This window comes from Mytilus californianus, unplaced genomic scaffold, assembly GCF_021869535.1.
Source record: "Mytilus californianus isolate M0D057914Y unplaced genomic scaffold, xbMytCali1.0.p SCAF_8, whole genome shotgun sequence".
In the NCBI taxonomy this organism is placed as follows: Eukaryota; Metazoa; Mollusca; class Bivalvia; order Mytilida; family Mytilidae; genus Mytilus; species Mytilus californianus.
In genome coordinates, this window is record NW_026262734.1 from 56,872,571 (window position 1) to 56,889,266 (window position 16,696).

Consider the following 16,696-nt stretch of genomic DNA (forward strand, 5'->3'; position numbering starts at 1 on the left):
TTTCGGCCGTTTGTGGTTATACTCAAATGTATTCTAACTCCTATAATGTTGAATTGAAACAGAGCAACAACTAAATTACTATACATGGATTATATATGCATATAAAATGAGTATCTATTTTTTTTTTTTCATTTGACAGGGAAGGAACTCAAGCGTAAGACATTCAAATACAGGTTGCGATAGTAACAACAGTGCATCGGGAAATTAAAAAAAGAAACGACAGGTCGACATAAAAAAATCAGTGTTTATTCTTAATCAAAAGTTCATGTATATTTTTTAAAGACAAGGAGTGTATATATACAAACATGTTAATCAAGGCAATTAGTTTATAGAGCTTTGTTTTGTGCTTATTTGTGTATTTGTTTGTAGATTTTTTTTTAAATAAAACTGTTGAATCTAGCAATTATACAACCTTGGCTTTCAAATATTCGGCTTTGAGTGATACTGGTAAAGGTGAATCTAGAAAAGCGTTTCGGACGCATGAAATTTATAAAGTGTTGTTTTCTTATTCTATATAATAAAGTAATACTATTAGATTTGGGATAAATGTATAAACCAAATATATCTGTTTATAACACAGTGACAGTAAAGGGAAAAGAGGACAAGAGAAAGTGGAGCCATGCATATTTTGTTTTTATATGAAGGAATTAAAATCACTTGCAGTCAATATTTTTCTGTCTTTCATCTTAACATGAGTCACTCTAGTTATATGATGTTCAAAATTCGAGAACACATTTTTAATGCAGATAAAATATACAACTTAAGCGAATCGCGTTTACTCCTAACAAAGCTACACCTAGTGATGCATCACTTTATCAAACTCGCACCATTAAAAAAAAAAAGAAATATAACAAACTCGAAGAAATGTGTTGAATCATTAGATTGTTTTCTTTTTCTCTTAGTAAATTCCTCCTTTCTCGGAGCACCCGTGTCACACAGAGACAGAACTCGCACCACTCGAAAAAAAATACTACAAACTCGCACCACTGAAGAAATGTTTTAAATCATCAGAGAGTTCTAGATTGTCTTCTCTTAGTTATTTTCTTCGTTCTTGGAGCACCCGTATCACACAGTGACAGAACTTGACTCGCACCTTTCGAAAAAAAAGAAAGAAATACTACAAACTAGCACCATTGAGAAATAATTAAATCATCAGTGTTCTAGGTTGTCTTCTTCTTCTCTGAGTTATTTCCTCCATTCTAGGAGCACCTGTGTAAAACCGAGACAGAAGCTACTAATTGGACATTCAAACTCCTATGGAAGAAGAACTTACAAACTAATCAAAACTATCAACATAATGCATCAGTGCATAAAAACAGTTTGAGAAACACGAACCCAAGCTGTTTATCACCATAAACATTTCAAGTAGTCTTCAATGCCCGTTCTTTTGATTTTGCTCTCTGCCACATGAAATTTGCGACTCGCTAAAAGTGCATATGACCTTTTTCGCCGCGAAATTTTGCTGACGTTTTTCAAGAGAACTTTGTGGTCGACTCAACTGTTACACTTTTGCGCATATAAGGACCAAGTTTGAAGATTTAATTCATCACAACGTTAAAAAGCTGCAATGCCAAGGTTGGACCCTGTTATTTGAAATATCGTCATCGGCCGTCTTCAGTCCGGAGTGTTTAAAAGTGAAGTAGAAAGAACTGAAAATGATAACCAATGCATAATTTCGTGACTTTGGAACAGATACCAACAGATTGGCTGTTATAAGGACCGCCCGAGGAGTAGACGACCTCGCCTAACGACTGCTGGACAAAATTGCTACATCCGGGTATTTCATCTACGGAATCGAACCGTTGCCGCAACAGCCACTGTAGTTGGGATACCAGGATTGAGAAAAATCAGCTCACATACAGTCCACAATCGATTGCGACAACATGGAATAAGACCCAGGAGGCCGTATTTTGGACCAGTTTTGATGCCGTTACACAGACGGAATAGAGTCCGAGGGGGCAACCGATTGATGGCTGGACATTCCGCAACTGGCGCATAATCTGGTTCAGTGATGAGTCCCGTTTTATACTTCAGACACGTGATGGAAGAACTCGTGTCTACCGACGCATGAATGCATGAACGTTTTGATTCCTCGTGTGTCCAAGAAGTGGACAGCTTCGGTGGAGGAAGTGTCATGATGTGGGCGGATATCTTAAATGACCGTAAAACGGAATAGGTACCTGTTCCGGGTAATTTAACGGCTCAAAGGTACAGAGACAAAATTTTCCAACCTCACCTTATGCATGTTATTGACCGACAGAGGGAGTTATTCCATCAGGACAATGCTAGGCCTCACACAGCGCGTTTAACAATTGAATACCTTGAGCAGAATACATTAATGTGCTACCTTTGCCTTCCAAATCACCGGACTTGAATCTTATAAACGTGTGCGCCATCGTCAACCCCCGCCTCAGACCCTTGAACAGTTCCGACAAATGTTGTAACAGGAATGGCGAGCAATTCCACGCAACAACATTAGAACATTGATAGCATCCATGCCGAGGAAACGCGTAGCAGTCTTAGCAGCGAGAGGTGGTCATACACGGGACTAATTTTAATGGCCACGGAAGTAACTCTAATTGTGATAAATTGACTTTTATTCATCAATCTAGAAGGAATTGACTGTACTCTTCTCAATCAAACACGTTTTGAGTGAATATCTGTATTAGTAATTGTAATATTTTCATTCAAAATACATGTATTAAAATTCTTAAAAATCCATTATGCGTTTGTTTTTTTGCAGAGTATATTAAGAAAATCAATACGCTTAGGTATATATAAACATGTACCCAAAAAGTATTAAAAATATTTTGTACACGTTGTTTACATGTTAAGTCACCACTACTAGTTCAAGAATACCAATTTTAGCTCGAGCCGTAGTTACTGTATAAAATAAAACCGCACGTATGTTTATAAACCATTTTTGTCAAAAAGTCACAAATTCTCCTTTAAAAATGCTTCAAAAATGAAGACAAGTAATTTTGCATTACAACTGATATACAATTATGTACGTTAAAAAAACGTTATAACAACTTTATAGCTACTTTAATGCTGTTTCTCAAATGTTCATTTTATATTTTTTTATTTACCGTACCGTTTATTGAATTTTTTCCGTAGGTTAGTTGCGGTTTTTCGAAAATGGTACTGTGCTGTTTGTTGGTTAAATAACATAGCTAAGAACTTATAAAGTCTGTATATAAATACCCATTATATAAGCATTTAAAACTACATTTCACTGTTTTTGACATTTCTAACATGCAATTTCATATCGAAAATTAAAATGTTACTAGTAAATATGAAACAAGTGCAGCTCACTCGCCATTAGAGCATATATTTGCCCTTCAGCTTCTTGGAAATTTGATGTTATCAAAAATCGTTCTTTCATTATACTTTCTTTTCGTTTTGAAAACACGTGTATAACTTCCATTTTTTATGATTTTTTATTTGCAATGTCAAGCTGAGTTTAGCTCAACTTTAACTGCTACTATTAGAGATTTACAATAACTGTCAGACTCCACGCCTGGTAAACCATCAAATCTCAACCAAATGGTTAAGCGAGAAAAAAGTTTACTGGCACTTCCTGTTGAGCTTTTCTGGTACAAAATATCAAAAATATAGAAAGAGTAGGTCAACTTTTCATCAATTTGATGCCAGTCTGTAATATTTTGTTAAATAGGAGAATGTCATGCCGTAGATAATTAAATAAGATCTTGTCTCGTTCATTACTCGGACCAATGTAATTTAAAATGACATCGGAATGACTTTTCTCCAGCAGGTAAGTGCAGCCAACTTTTTTTGAGTTTTTGACAAAAAGTTGGTGAGTTCATCAATACGTAACGTGTATATCAGTATATAAGTGTTCTCTTCGTCACTATAAACGTATAATAATAATTTCTATTTTTTAGGAATATAGTTTTATTAAGCTGAATATGTTATAAAATATGTCAGGTTGAGATTGTCTGGTATCGGTTGTGACATTCTGGAACAATGTTGAGATCTTCTGTAAAATAAAACTTCCAACTAGCTAATTTTCAATCTGATACGACCGTCAAAATTCGTGAACCCTCTATATAGTGGTTGTCATTGTAACTTGTATTTTGTTTTGACATTAGTTTTGTAGGATAGAGTCCTGCTGGTCCATTAATACAGATACTAAAGAGTAGTGGTTTTAAAGCCTAGAAAACGAAATGTAAAGTCTAGCGCTGAAGAGCTGAAGATGTTAAGTAAGCGCTAGAGAAGTTAAGTCTAGCACTCAAGATGTAAGGTCTAGCGCTGTAGATGAAAAGTCGAGCGCTGTAGGTATAAGGAAGCAATACACAGTTAGGAGTTTGGTTTCGCAATTCGGCCCTGGTGAATTTGTTAAATAAGAAAGTAGGTGTGCAATTAAATTTATTCTTAAATAGCTGAAGAACAATATAACTTTCAAAAGGGTTTTATATGAACATTGATTTTCGCATGTTTTATAGGCAATTTTCTGTTTGTCAGTCCTTGTATCACATCCGTATCGACATTATGCCCACTGAGAAATGTTTGAAGTGTGTTTTTTAACATTTTTTATACGCTCAAATTTTCAATTCTTTTTAATCGAAAAATGATGTCAAATGCATCATTGTGCATAAAGTTTTATTATTTGACTTCTAGATAGATAAATGTCAAATGATTTCAGAAACATTTCACTCAAATGGATTGAAATTCTACTATGGACCATATTTTAGGGACATTTGTGACATTTCATCCCCCTTTTTGCAATATTTTGTATCAAATAAATGCAAACTGTTTCCTTGATAACACCTAAAAGAGATTATATTTTACCATTTTACCTATTGTAAATCAAATCAATGGAAGATGATGTTTCCATACATATGCACATACATGACACAACAGTATGCTTATTTGTTAGGAAGCAAGCTCTGATTTAGTTATCTATGGCATGACATTCTCCTATTTAACAAAATATTACAGATTGGCATCAAATTGATGAAAAGTTGACCTACCCTTTCTATATTTTTGATATTTTGTACCAGAAAAGCTCAACAGGAAGTGCCAGTAAACTTTTTTCTCGCTTAACCATTTTGTTGAGATTTGATGGTTTACCAGGCTCGTGGACTCGGAGTTCAAGTACGAGTACGAATACAAATTATACAGGTAAGCTGTAGGGGTGATCGCAAAATAAGGTGTACGCTAAATAATTTAACCTTGCTCAATCTTTGTGTTGTGATAGGACAAAACCATTCATCAAATTAATTGACTTTTTTATACTGAAGGGTAGAAAGTGCGCTTTTTGTCCAAGCTCGCAAAAAGATGTGTTCAGAATTTAAAATCTTTCGCAACAAATATTTATTGCTCCAGTTATATGAATATTTTTACCGACTACATTAAAAAAAAACAAGCCCTTTTCAAGTTTAAAAAATGGTCCTTTCATAACTGACGAATTATTTACAAGGGAATTGGATAATACTATTATTCAGATTTCTTAATTTATTTTTTGTTTTGGGCCATTTGTTTCACTGTGCATAGTCTTGGTGAATAAGTGCTATGTAAATATAAATATTTTTGTTTGCCGTAGATTTAATATGGTGCGCACTAGTTTGAAAAATCGTGCGCACGACTTTCAAAAATGGTGCGCAAACTTTTAAACTCGTGCGTACAACTTTCAAACTTGTGTTCAGGAGTGTGAAAATGGTTCGCACGACTGTCGAACTCGTGCGAAAGTTCGTATAGAGTCAGTCAAACTTTGTTTAAAAGTTATACGCACGAGTTCTTGTAGCTTCAAGATTTACAAGAGCATCATAAATATTATCTGGCTGTAACATTATCTGAGGCAAATTCTCCAGCATTCGCTGTAGCATAGCCTGCAATTATATCTCCATTGTCAGGCCCATTATCCATTTTTTTTTTTAAAGTTAAGGTTCCACTACTGGTCATACAGGAGTGGGTGGCTCCTTATCCTCGTTAAGAGAAAGGGATTGAATTATTTCATCAGCCATACACGACATACACCAGACAGCAGATAACCAGAAAGCCGGAATACAAAAAAGAGAAAGTGTAGGAGGCTCAACAGACTCATTGCAGAATACCGAGTCTCCGTTGAACATTTTATTGGCGAATTGAAATGTTATAAAGTCATTGGAACTCGTTGGAGGCTTTCTCGTCACACACTTAAAGCCATAGTTAAAGTTTGCGGTAGTCATTGTATTGTTAGAGTGATGGGCTGGAGAAGGTTGTACGAACATAACCAGACGAATAAAATGCTTCGCTGGGCGCAGCTTGATACGACCGCAGAGGTCGAACCCTGAACAGTTGGGGCAAGTATGGACACAACATTCAAGCTTGATACAGCTCTGAATTTGGATTGTGATTAAATATTTGACACAGCATAGGTTTCTGACACAGAAAGAATGTGGTCTAAGAACTTCATTTTTTTTTAATTTACCTATTATGGTCCAATGTCCAAAATCAAAATACATGGTTAGATTCAGCATATCAAAGAACCCCATATATTCAATTTTTGTTGAAATCAAACAAAAAAAAGTTTAATTTTAGACCCCAACTTGGACAAACTTGAAAACTGGTCCCATAATCAAAAATCTAAACACATGTTTAGATTCAGCATATCAAAGAACCCCAAGAATTAAATTTTTGTTAAAATCAAACTAAAGTTTAATTTTGGACCCTTTGGACCTTAATGTAGACCAATTAAAAAAGGGACCCAAATTAAAAATCTAAAAACACGGTTAGATTTGGCATATCAAAGAACCCCAATAATTCAATTTTTGATGAAATCAAACAAAGTTTAATTTTGGACCCTTTTGACCTCTATATTAACCAATTTGATAGCGGGCCCACAAATAAAAAATCTAAATACATGGTAAGATTCAGCATATCAAAGAACCCCATATATTCAATTTTTGTTGAAATCAAACAAAGTTTAATTTTGGACCCCAATTTGGACCAACTTGAAAACTGGGCCAAAAATCTAAAATCTAAATACATGTTTAGATTCAGCATATCAAAGAACCCCATATATTCAATTTTTGTTGAAATCAAACAAAGTTTAATTTTGGACCCCAACTTGGACCAACTTGAAAACTGGTCCCATAATCAAAAATCTAAACACATGTTTAGATTCAGCATATCAAAGAACCCCAAAAATTCAATTTTTGTTAAAATCAAACTAAGTTTAATTTTGGACCCTTTGGACCTTAATGTAGACCAATTAAAAAAAACGGGACCCAAAATTAAAAATCTAAAAACACGGTTAGATTTGGCATATCAAAGAACCCCAATAATTCAATTTTTGATGAAATCAAACAAAGTTTAATTTTGGACCCTTTTGACCTCAATATGAACCAATTTGATAGCGGGCCCACAAATAAAAAATCTAATTACATGGTAAGATTCAGCATATCAAAGAACCCCATATATTCAATTTTTGTTGAAATCAAACAAAGTTTAATTTTGGACCCCAATTTGGACCAACTTGAAAACTGGGCCAAAAATCTAAAATCTAAATACATGTTTAGATTCAGCATATCAAAGAACCCCATATATTCAATTTTTGTTGAAATCAAACAAAAAAAAGTTTAATTTTAGACCCCAACTTGGACAAACTTGAAAACTGGTCCCATAATCAAAAATCTAAACACATGTTTAGATTCAGCATATCAAAGAACCCCAAGAATTCAATTTTTGTTAAAATCAAACTAAAGTTTAATTTTGACCCTTTGGACCTTAATGTAGACCAATTAACAAAGGGACCCAAATTAAAAATCTAAAAACACGGTTAGATTTGGCATATCAAAGAACCCCAATAATTCAATTTTTGATGAAATCAAACAAAGTTTAATTTTGGACCCTTTTGACCTCAATATTAACCAATTTGATAGCGGGGCCACAAATAAAAAATCTAAATACATGGTAAGATTCAGCATATCAAAGAACCCCATATATTCAATTTTTGTTGAAATCAAACAAAGTTTAATTTTGGACCCCAATTTGGACCAACTTGAAAACTGGGCCAAAAATCTAAAATCTAAATACATGTTTAGATTCAGCATATCAAAGAACCCCATATATTCAATTTTTGTTGAAATCAAACAAAGTTTAATTTTGGACCCCAACTTGGACCAACTTGAAAACTGGTCCCATAATCAAAAATCTAAACACATGTTTAGATTCAGCATATCAAAGAACCCCAAAAATTCAATTTTTGTTAAAATCAAACTAAGTTTAATTTTGGACCCTTTGGACCTTAATGTAGACCAATTAAAAAAAACGGGACCCAAAATTAAAAATCTAAAAACACGGTTAGATTTGGCATATCAAAGAACCCAAATAATTCAATTTTTGATGAAATCAAACAAAGTTTAATTTTGGACCCTTTTGACCTCAATATGAACCAATTTGATAGCGGGCCCACAAATAAAAAATCTAAATACATGGTAAGATTCAGCATATCAAAGAACCCCATATATTCAATTTTTGTTGAAATCAAACAAAGTTTAATTTTGGACCCCAATTTGGACCAACTTGAAAACTGGGCCAAAAATCTAAAATCTAAATACATGTTTAGATTCAGCATATCAAAGAACCCCATATATTCAATTTTTGTTGAAATCAAACAAAAAAAAGTTTAATTTTAGACCCCAACTTGGACAAACTTGAAAACTGGTCCCATAATCAAAAATCTAAACACATGTTTAGATTCAGCATATCAAAGAACCCCAAGAATTCAATTTTTGTTAAAATCAAACTAAAGTTTAATTTTGGACCCTTTGGACCTTAATGTAGACCAATTAAAAAAGGGACCCAAATTAAAAATCTAAAAACACGGTTAGATTTGGCATATCAAAGAACCCAATAATTCAATTTTTGATGAAATCAAACAAAGTTTAATTTTGGACCCTTTTGACCTCAATATTAACCAATTTGATAGCGGGCCCACAAATAAAAAATCTAAATACATGGTAAGATTCAGCATATCAAAGAACCCCATATATTCAATTTTTGTTGAAATCAAACAAAGTTTAATTTTGGACCCCAATTTGGACCAACTTGAAAACTGGGCCAAAAATCTAAAATCTAAATACATGTTTAGATTCAGCATATCAAAGAACCCCATATATTCAATTTTTGTTGAAATCAAACAAAAAAAAGTTTAATTTTAGACCCCAACTTGGACAAACTTGAAAACTGGTCCCATAATCAAAAATCTAAACACATGTTTAGATTCAGCATATCAAAGAACCCCAAGAATTCAATTTTTGTTAAAATCAAACTAAAGTTTAATTTTGGACCCTTTGGACCTTAATGTAGACCAATTAAAAAAGGGACCCAAATTAAAAATCTAAAAACACGGTTAGATTTGGCATATCAAAGAACCCCAATAATTCAATTTTTGATGAAATCAAACAAAGTTTAATTTTGGACCCTTTTGACCTCAATATTAACCAATTTGATAGCGGAGCCAGAAATAAAAAATCTAAATACATGGTAAGATTCAGCATATCAAAGAACCCCATATATTCAATTTTTGTTGAAATCAAACAAAGTTTAATTTTGGACCCCAATTTGGACCAACTTGAAAACTGGGCCAAAAATCAAAAATCTAAATACATGTTTAGATTCAGCATATCAAAGAACCCCATATATTCAATTTTTGTTGAAATCAAACAAAGTTTAATTTTGGACCCCAACTTGGACCAACTTGAAAACTGGTCCCATAATCAAAAATCTAAACACATGTTTAGATTCAGCATATCAAAGAACCCCAAAAATTCAATTTTTGTTAAAATCAAACTAAGTTTAATTTTGGACCCTTTGGACCTTAATGTAGACCAATTAAAAAAAACGGGACCCAAAATTAAAAATCTAAAAACACGGTTAGATTTGGCATATCAAAGAACCCAAATAATTCAATTTTTGATGAAATCAAACAAAGTTTAATTTTGGACCCTTTTGACCTCAATATGAACCAATTTGATAGCGGGCCCACAAATAAAAAATCTAAATACATGGTAAGATTCAGCATATCAAAGAACCCCATATATTCAATTTTTGTTGAAATCAAACAAAGTTTAATTTTGGACCCCAATTTGGACCAACTTGAAAACTGGGCCAAAAATCTAAAATCTAAATACATGTTTAGATTCAGCATATCAAAGAACCCCATATATTCAATTTTTGTTGAAATCAAACAAAAAAAAGTTTAATTTTAGACCCCAACTTGGACAAACTTGAAAACTGGTCCCATAATCAAAAATCTAAACACATGTTTAGATTCAGCATATCAAAGAACCCCAAGAATTCAATTTTTGTTAAAATCAAACTAAAGTTTAATTTTGGACCCTTTGGACCTTAATGTAGACCAATTAAAAAAGGGACCCAAATTAAAAATCTAAAAACACGGTTAGATTTGGCATATCAAAGAACCCAATAATTCAATTTTTGATGAAATCAAACAAAGTTTAATTTTGGACCCTTTTGACCTCAATATTAACCAATTTGATAGCGGGCCCACAAATAAAAAATCTAAATACATGGTAAGATTCAGCATATCAAAGAACCCCATATATTCAATTTTTGTTGAAATCAAACAAAGTTTAATTTTGGACCCCAATTTGGACCAACTTGAAAACTGGGCCAAAAATCTAAAATCTAAATACATGTTTAGATTCAGCATATCAAAGAACCCCATATATTCAATTTTTGTTGAAATCAAACAAAAAAAAGTTTAATTTTAGACCCCAACTTGGACAAACTTGAAAACTGGTCCCATAATCAAAAATCTAAACACATGTTTAGATTCAGCATATCAAAGAACCCCAAGAATTCAATTTTTGTTAAAATCAAACTAAAGTTTAATTTTGGACCCTTTGGACCTTAATGTAGACCAATTAAAAAAGGGACCCAAATTAAAAATCTAAAAACACGGTTAGATTTGGCATATCAAAGAACCCCAATAATTCAATTTTTGATGAAATCAAACAAAGTTTAATTTTGGACCCTTTTGACCTCAATATTAACCAATTTGATAGCGGAGCCAGAAATAAAAAATCTAAATACATGGTAAGATTCAGCATATCAAAGAACCCCATATATTCAATTTTTGTTGAAATCAAACAAAGTTTAATTTTGGACCCCAATTTGGACCAACTTGAAAACTGGGCCAAAAATCAAAAATCTAAATACATGTTTAGATTCAGCATATCAAAGAACCCCATATATTCAATTTTTGTTGAAATCAAACAAAGTTTAATTTTGGACCCCAACTTGGACCAACTTGAAAACTGGTCCCATAATCAAAAATCTAAACACATGTTTAGATTCAGCATATCAAAGAACCCCAAAAATTCAATTTTTGTTAAAATCAAACTAAGTTTAATTTTGGACCCTTTGGACCTTAATGTAGACCAATTAAAAAAAACGGGACCCAAAATTAAAAATCTAAAAACACGGTTAGATTTGGCATATCAAAAAACCCAAATAATTCAATTTTTGATGAAATCAAACAAAGTTTAATTTTGGACCCTTTTGACCTCAATATGAACCAATTTGATAGCGGGCCCACAAATAAAAAATCTAAATACATGGTAAGATTCAGCATATCAAAGAACCCCATATATTCAATTTTTGTTGAAATCAAACAAAGTTTAATTTTGGACCCCAATTTGGACCAACTTGAAAACTGGGCCAAAAATCTAAAATCTAAATACATGTTTAGATTCAGCATATCAAAGAACCCCATATATTCAATTTTTGTTGAAATCAAACAAAGTTAAATTTGGACCCCAACTTGGACCAACTTGAAAACTGGTCCCATAATCAAAAATCTAAACACATGTTTAGATTCAGCATATCAAAGAACCCCAAGAATTCAATTTTTGTTAAAATCAAACTAAGTTTAATTTTGGACCCTTTGGACCTTAATGTAGACCAATTTAAAAAACGGGACCCAAAATTAAAAATCTAAATACACGGTTAGATTTGGCATATCAAAGAACCCCAATAATTCAATTTTTGATGAAATCAAACAAAGTTTAATTTTGGACCCTTTTGACCTCAATATGAACCAATTTGATAGCGGGGTCCACAAATAAAAAATCTAAATACATGGTTAGATGCAGCATATTAAAGAACCCCTATATATTCAATTTTTGTTGAAATCAAACAAAGTTTAATTTTGGACACCAATTTGGACCAACTTGAAAACTGGGCCAAAAATCAAAAATCTAAATACATGTTTAGATTCAGCATATCAAAGAACCCCATATATTCAATTTTTGTTAAAATCAAACAAAGTTTAATTTTGGACCCTTTGGACCTTAATGTAGACCAATTTGAAAACTGGACCCAAAATTAAAAATCTAAATACACGGTTAGATTCGGTATAACAAATAAATAAATGTGGTCAAAGATTTTACAAATCTAATGCGCCATACTGGTCTTCCTTTATAAATATGCATTTCTTTAAACATAATTTAAAAGCAGTGTAAGGGAAGTAACCAAAACGTTGTATTTGGATTACCTCCCTTACACTGTTTTAAATTATCTTAATTGTTCATTAACCATTACTTTATACATAATTTAAAAGCAGTGTAAGGGAGATATGACAATGATGTATTTGATTTATCTCCCTTACACTGCTTTAAATTATGTTTTGTACTAAAGTATTTGTCCATTAATGAGGACAACCTTGTTTTTCCCCCTTTTTTGCCCCTAATTCTTAAACGGTTTGAGCAATAACCCCCCAAAGCAAATCCTAACCATCCCTTTGTGGTATGGAAACTTGTAGTATAATTTCAGAGAGATCCATACACCGTTCCACAGTTATTGTCTGGAATCTAGAAAATGCTTATTTTTGGCCCCTTTTTGGCCCCTAATTCCTTAACTGTTGGTACCATAACCCCCAAAATCAATCCCCACCTTCCTTTTGTGGTATTGAACCTTATGGTAAAATTTCATAGAGATCCATTCACTTAAACTAAAGTTAGAGTGCGAAAACTAATGCGTCTTCGGACGACGACGCCGGACGACGACGACGACGACGCCAACGTCATACCAATATACGACCACAAAAATTTTTTTGCGGTCGTATAAAAAACAACACAACTTGAACATATTAGTGATATCACTTCACTTGCCTTCGAAAACGCAGGGATAATACATTTCTTAAACAATATAACCCCAAACAACGTCATCGTACTGAATATGGATGCAATATTTGTCACTGAACCTTAAAGCAGACAACAATCAATCAACCAAGTCTTTAGAGCTGTGTGATACTTATGTAAAATTCATTTCTTTAGTGGTCTACATCATGACATTCAAATATTTTGGTGAGTTTGCTATTATTGTGTCCTGGATTTGAAAAGACACTGCAGTAGAAACGCCATGATTAAAATGTAAAAAATGTACAATTGTGGCTAATTTGTCTTGAAAAGTTTTATTATCACTGAGATAAAAAGTGAAAATTTTCACTCAGTAGCAATTTAAATATACATATTTCTGAAATTTTGATAGATAAAACGCACAACGGTCAGTACAAGAGTTTGCAACCAACGATACAAAATAAACACGTAAACTTTTTAAAGGACAACAGAGGTCAACGTCTAAAAATCAAACCTTCTGTTGCGTGATTGCTATAATCACAAAGTCTGAATTGCCGGAACACATCGTTACAATGCGTAACGTTTAAAATATGGTAAACTTTATATCTAAAAGAAATTATCAGTTTCAAATTACTACTGAGTGAGTACTGTAACAATGTTTTCAGAAACAGGAAGAAAGCCGGGCTTTTTGTATATTTAATTTCTTAGGTATTTCAAGCATACAATAACTGATATTGTTTGACATAGTAATACGTACTAAAGACAAATTAGTTTAGATATTCCTAAAATGTCAGTGTATTTTTTTTGTTGCTTTTATCATTTTCAATTTTGAACACCTGTTAATGGAATATTACATTCTACGGTTGATATTCCTAATGAGCATGTTCTTATGTTGTACTGTTACACCACTGTCCCAGGTTAAGGGAGGGTTGGCGCGCCTTCAAACTAGTTTATCCCCACCACATGCTGTATGTGCCTGTCCCAAGTCAGGAGCCTGTAATTCAGTGGTTGTCGTTTGTTGCTGTATACCATATTTGTTTTTCGTTCATTATTTTGTACACAAATCAGGCCGTTAGTTTTCTCGTTTGAATTGTTTTAAATTTGTCATTTCGGTGCCTTTTATAGCTTACTATGCGGTATGGGTTTAACTCATTGTTGAAGGCCATACGGTGACCTAAAGTGGTTAATTTCTGTGTCATTTGGTCATTTTTTGAGAGTTGTCTCATTGGCAATCATACCACGTCTTCTTATTTTTATATGTAGATAAGTATCTCATTTCTTACGAAAAATTTGACGATTGCAGATTTGTCTTTACTTTAAAGAAATGATAGTCTACAACATGCGGAAGCCATACAGGGATAAATAAAAATAAGATAAATCAGTAATCTCGGATTAATTATCCATGATCTCCTAATCCGTGATCTCGGTTTCCCAATACGTGATCACGGCTCAATAATCTTTGATCTCGGATATCCAATCCTCGATCTCGGATATCCAATCCGTGATCTCGAATATTCAATCCGTGATCTCGATTATCCCATCCGTGATCTCGGATATCCAATCCGTGATTTCGGATTACTAATCCATGATCTCGGATTAATAATCCATTACCCCGGTTTCCAATACGCGATCATGTGTCATGATTGTTGATAGTAGAAAACTAATTATGTAAAAATAAAAAATAGACTTTACTTATTAATGAGTGATTAAAGATGTTCGCTGATTTTGTTTTTGACTTTTTGTCAGATATTCGGATTCCTCTGGACTTATCCATGTAGTGCCTAAAAAATAATTTGCCAACTTACCACTTATTTTATTACAAATAGTTTAAAAAGACATTATTTTGTAATCTTTTAAAATCCTTGTTATTTTCTTATTACTTTTGTAAGAAAAATGGTGTCACTGTTAAATATATGATAAATCCAGAGAGATCATTTCCCGCCAAATTTTTCAATGGCTTATATCTCAAAAACAAGGACATGTACCTTTCATTTTTTTTTCTATTGATTTATATCAAGTCTTATAAAAAGCTATTATATTATTTTGAAACATTCTTAACATGCTTAACAATCTGTTATTATTGACACTTCCCGATCCCTTGATTCTTCATCATGCAAAATTTGGTCGATCTTAGTTCTAGATCACAAAAGTCGTGCGCAGAACACAAATAAGTATATTTTACTATCATAAGGGTCAAAGTCAAGGTCAAAGTTACCTAATTGGGAAACCAAGAACACGGATTAGTAATTCGAGATCATGGATTGGAAACCGAGATCATGGATTCAAAACCGATATCATGGATTTGGAATCCGAGATCAAAGATTGGGAATCTGAGAGAACGGATAATTAATCTGAGATCGATCACCGATTAATTTTATTTGTTATATGTCCCTTTATGGTTTCCTTAAACAACGAACGTAAATAATTTAGACCTGTTCAATTCAAAAGGCTATGTAAACATCCCGACTCCTAATATGGACTGGCATGAACAATTATAAACATCTAGCAAAGCTTTTTTTTTAAATATTGTGGTTAAAGGAGATACTATGTATTCGCATTGAGACAGCAAAAAGACATTAATTCAATTATATGTATATACAAATGTTTAACTTATTATATGTTGCAAATATTTGGTCTAAATATATTTCTCTTTCACCAAAAGTTTCATTTCTGCAAATTTGTTGGTTAGTTTAAGTAAACAATGACATCAAAAGCACTATTTTGTGTAAGAGCAGGGCTACTTTTACTTTTAAATTCGAGGGAGTGAATTAGTGGTCTGACACCTACATCTATATAAAAAACGAGTATGATTTTGATTTTAGGAAACAGTGATGTTTTGCATTTGATATAAGGTTTTACCTTCCTATCATGTATTTTTTATACGATAAAAACTAAAAATTCTGCAAAGCGTGATCTAGCATGTTTTAGAAAACAAAGCATATGGGATATCTATCTATTACACACAATCAGGACTTGCACAGCAAAAACACACACAAAGCAAAGGAACAGCGCTTTTATTGCTGCTGTTATTCCTCTCAAAGTCACAGTGAGGCCTTAACATTACCCATTTATAGACACGAACATATAACAAGGAGAGTTGAAAATACATATTGAAATAGACGTGTAATATTTCATTGTTTGCGTTAAAGAGATCTTCGGTATTTGTCGACACGACACAGTTCTTTGCATTTTCTCTACTTAATTTTAAAATTATTTGAATGATCGAATTTAGTTTCATTTTCCAACTCAGTTTGTTTGAGATCGTGTGCTGTTTATGACGTTTCTTTAATAAATCTTCTATGACGTACAGCAACAAATGCTAGGGTGAAGTATGGCATGATTTAATTTCAATTAGCAGATTATGCACGTTGAGCTTGCTTATGTAATTGAGAACATTCTTTTATTTGTTAAAGTTTTAATATTGAAAATTAACATACAAAATCGTAGTCAATATGATTAAAATATTTAAGTTAATTATTGCATGTGCAGTAGGGACGTCGTCTAGTTTTGTTGTAAAATAATGTATGTTCTACTGTACCCGCGACTTCAAAGGAAAAAACGAACTCATAGACTCTAATTTACAAATT

At 32.8% G+C, this 16,696-nt stretch overlaps 1 protein-coding gene across 1 annotated transcript in view; it reads left to right on the forward strand.

Annotated features, from left to right (window-relative positions):
- The window catches only part of LOC127711078 (uncharacterized), a 1,247,322-nt gene that overhangs the window by 1,129,253 nt on the left and 101,373 nt on the right, over positions 1 to 16,696 (forward strand). The window lies entirely within an intron of this gene.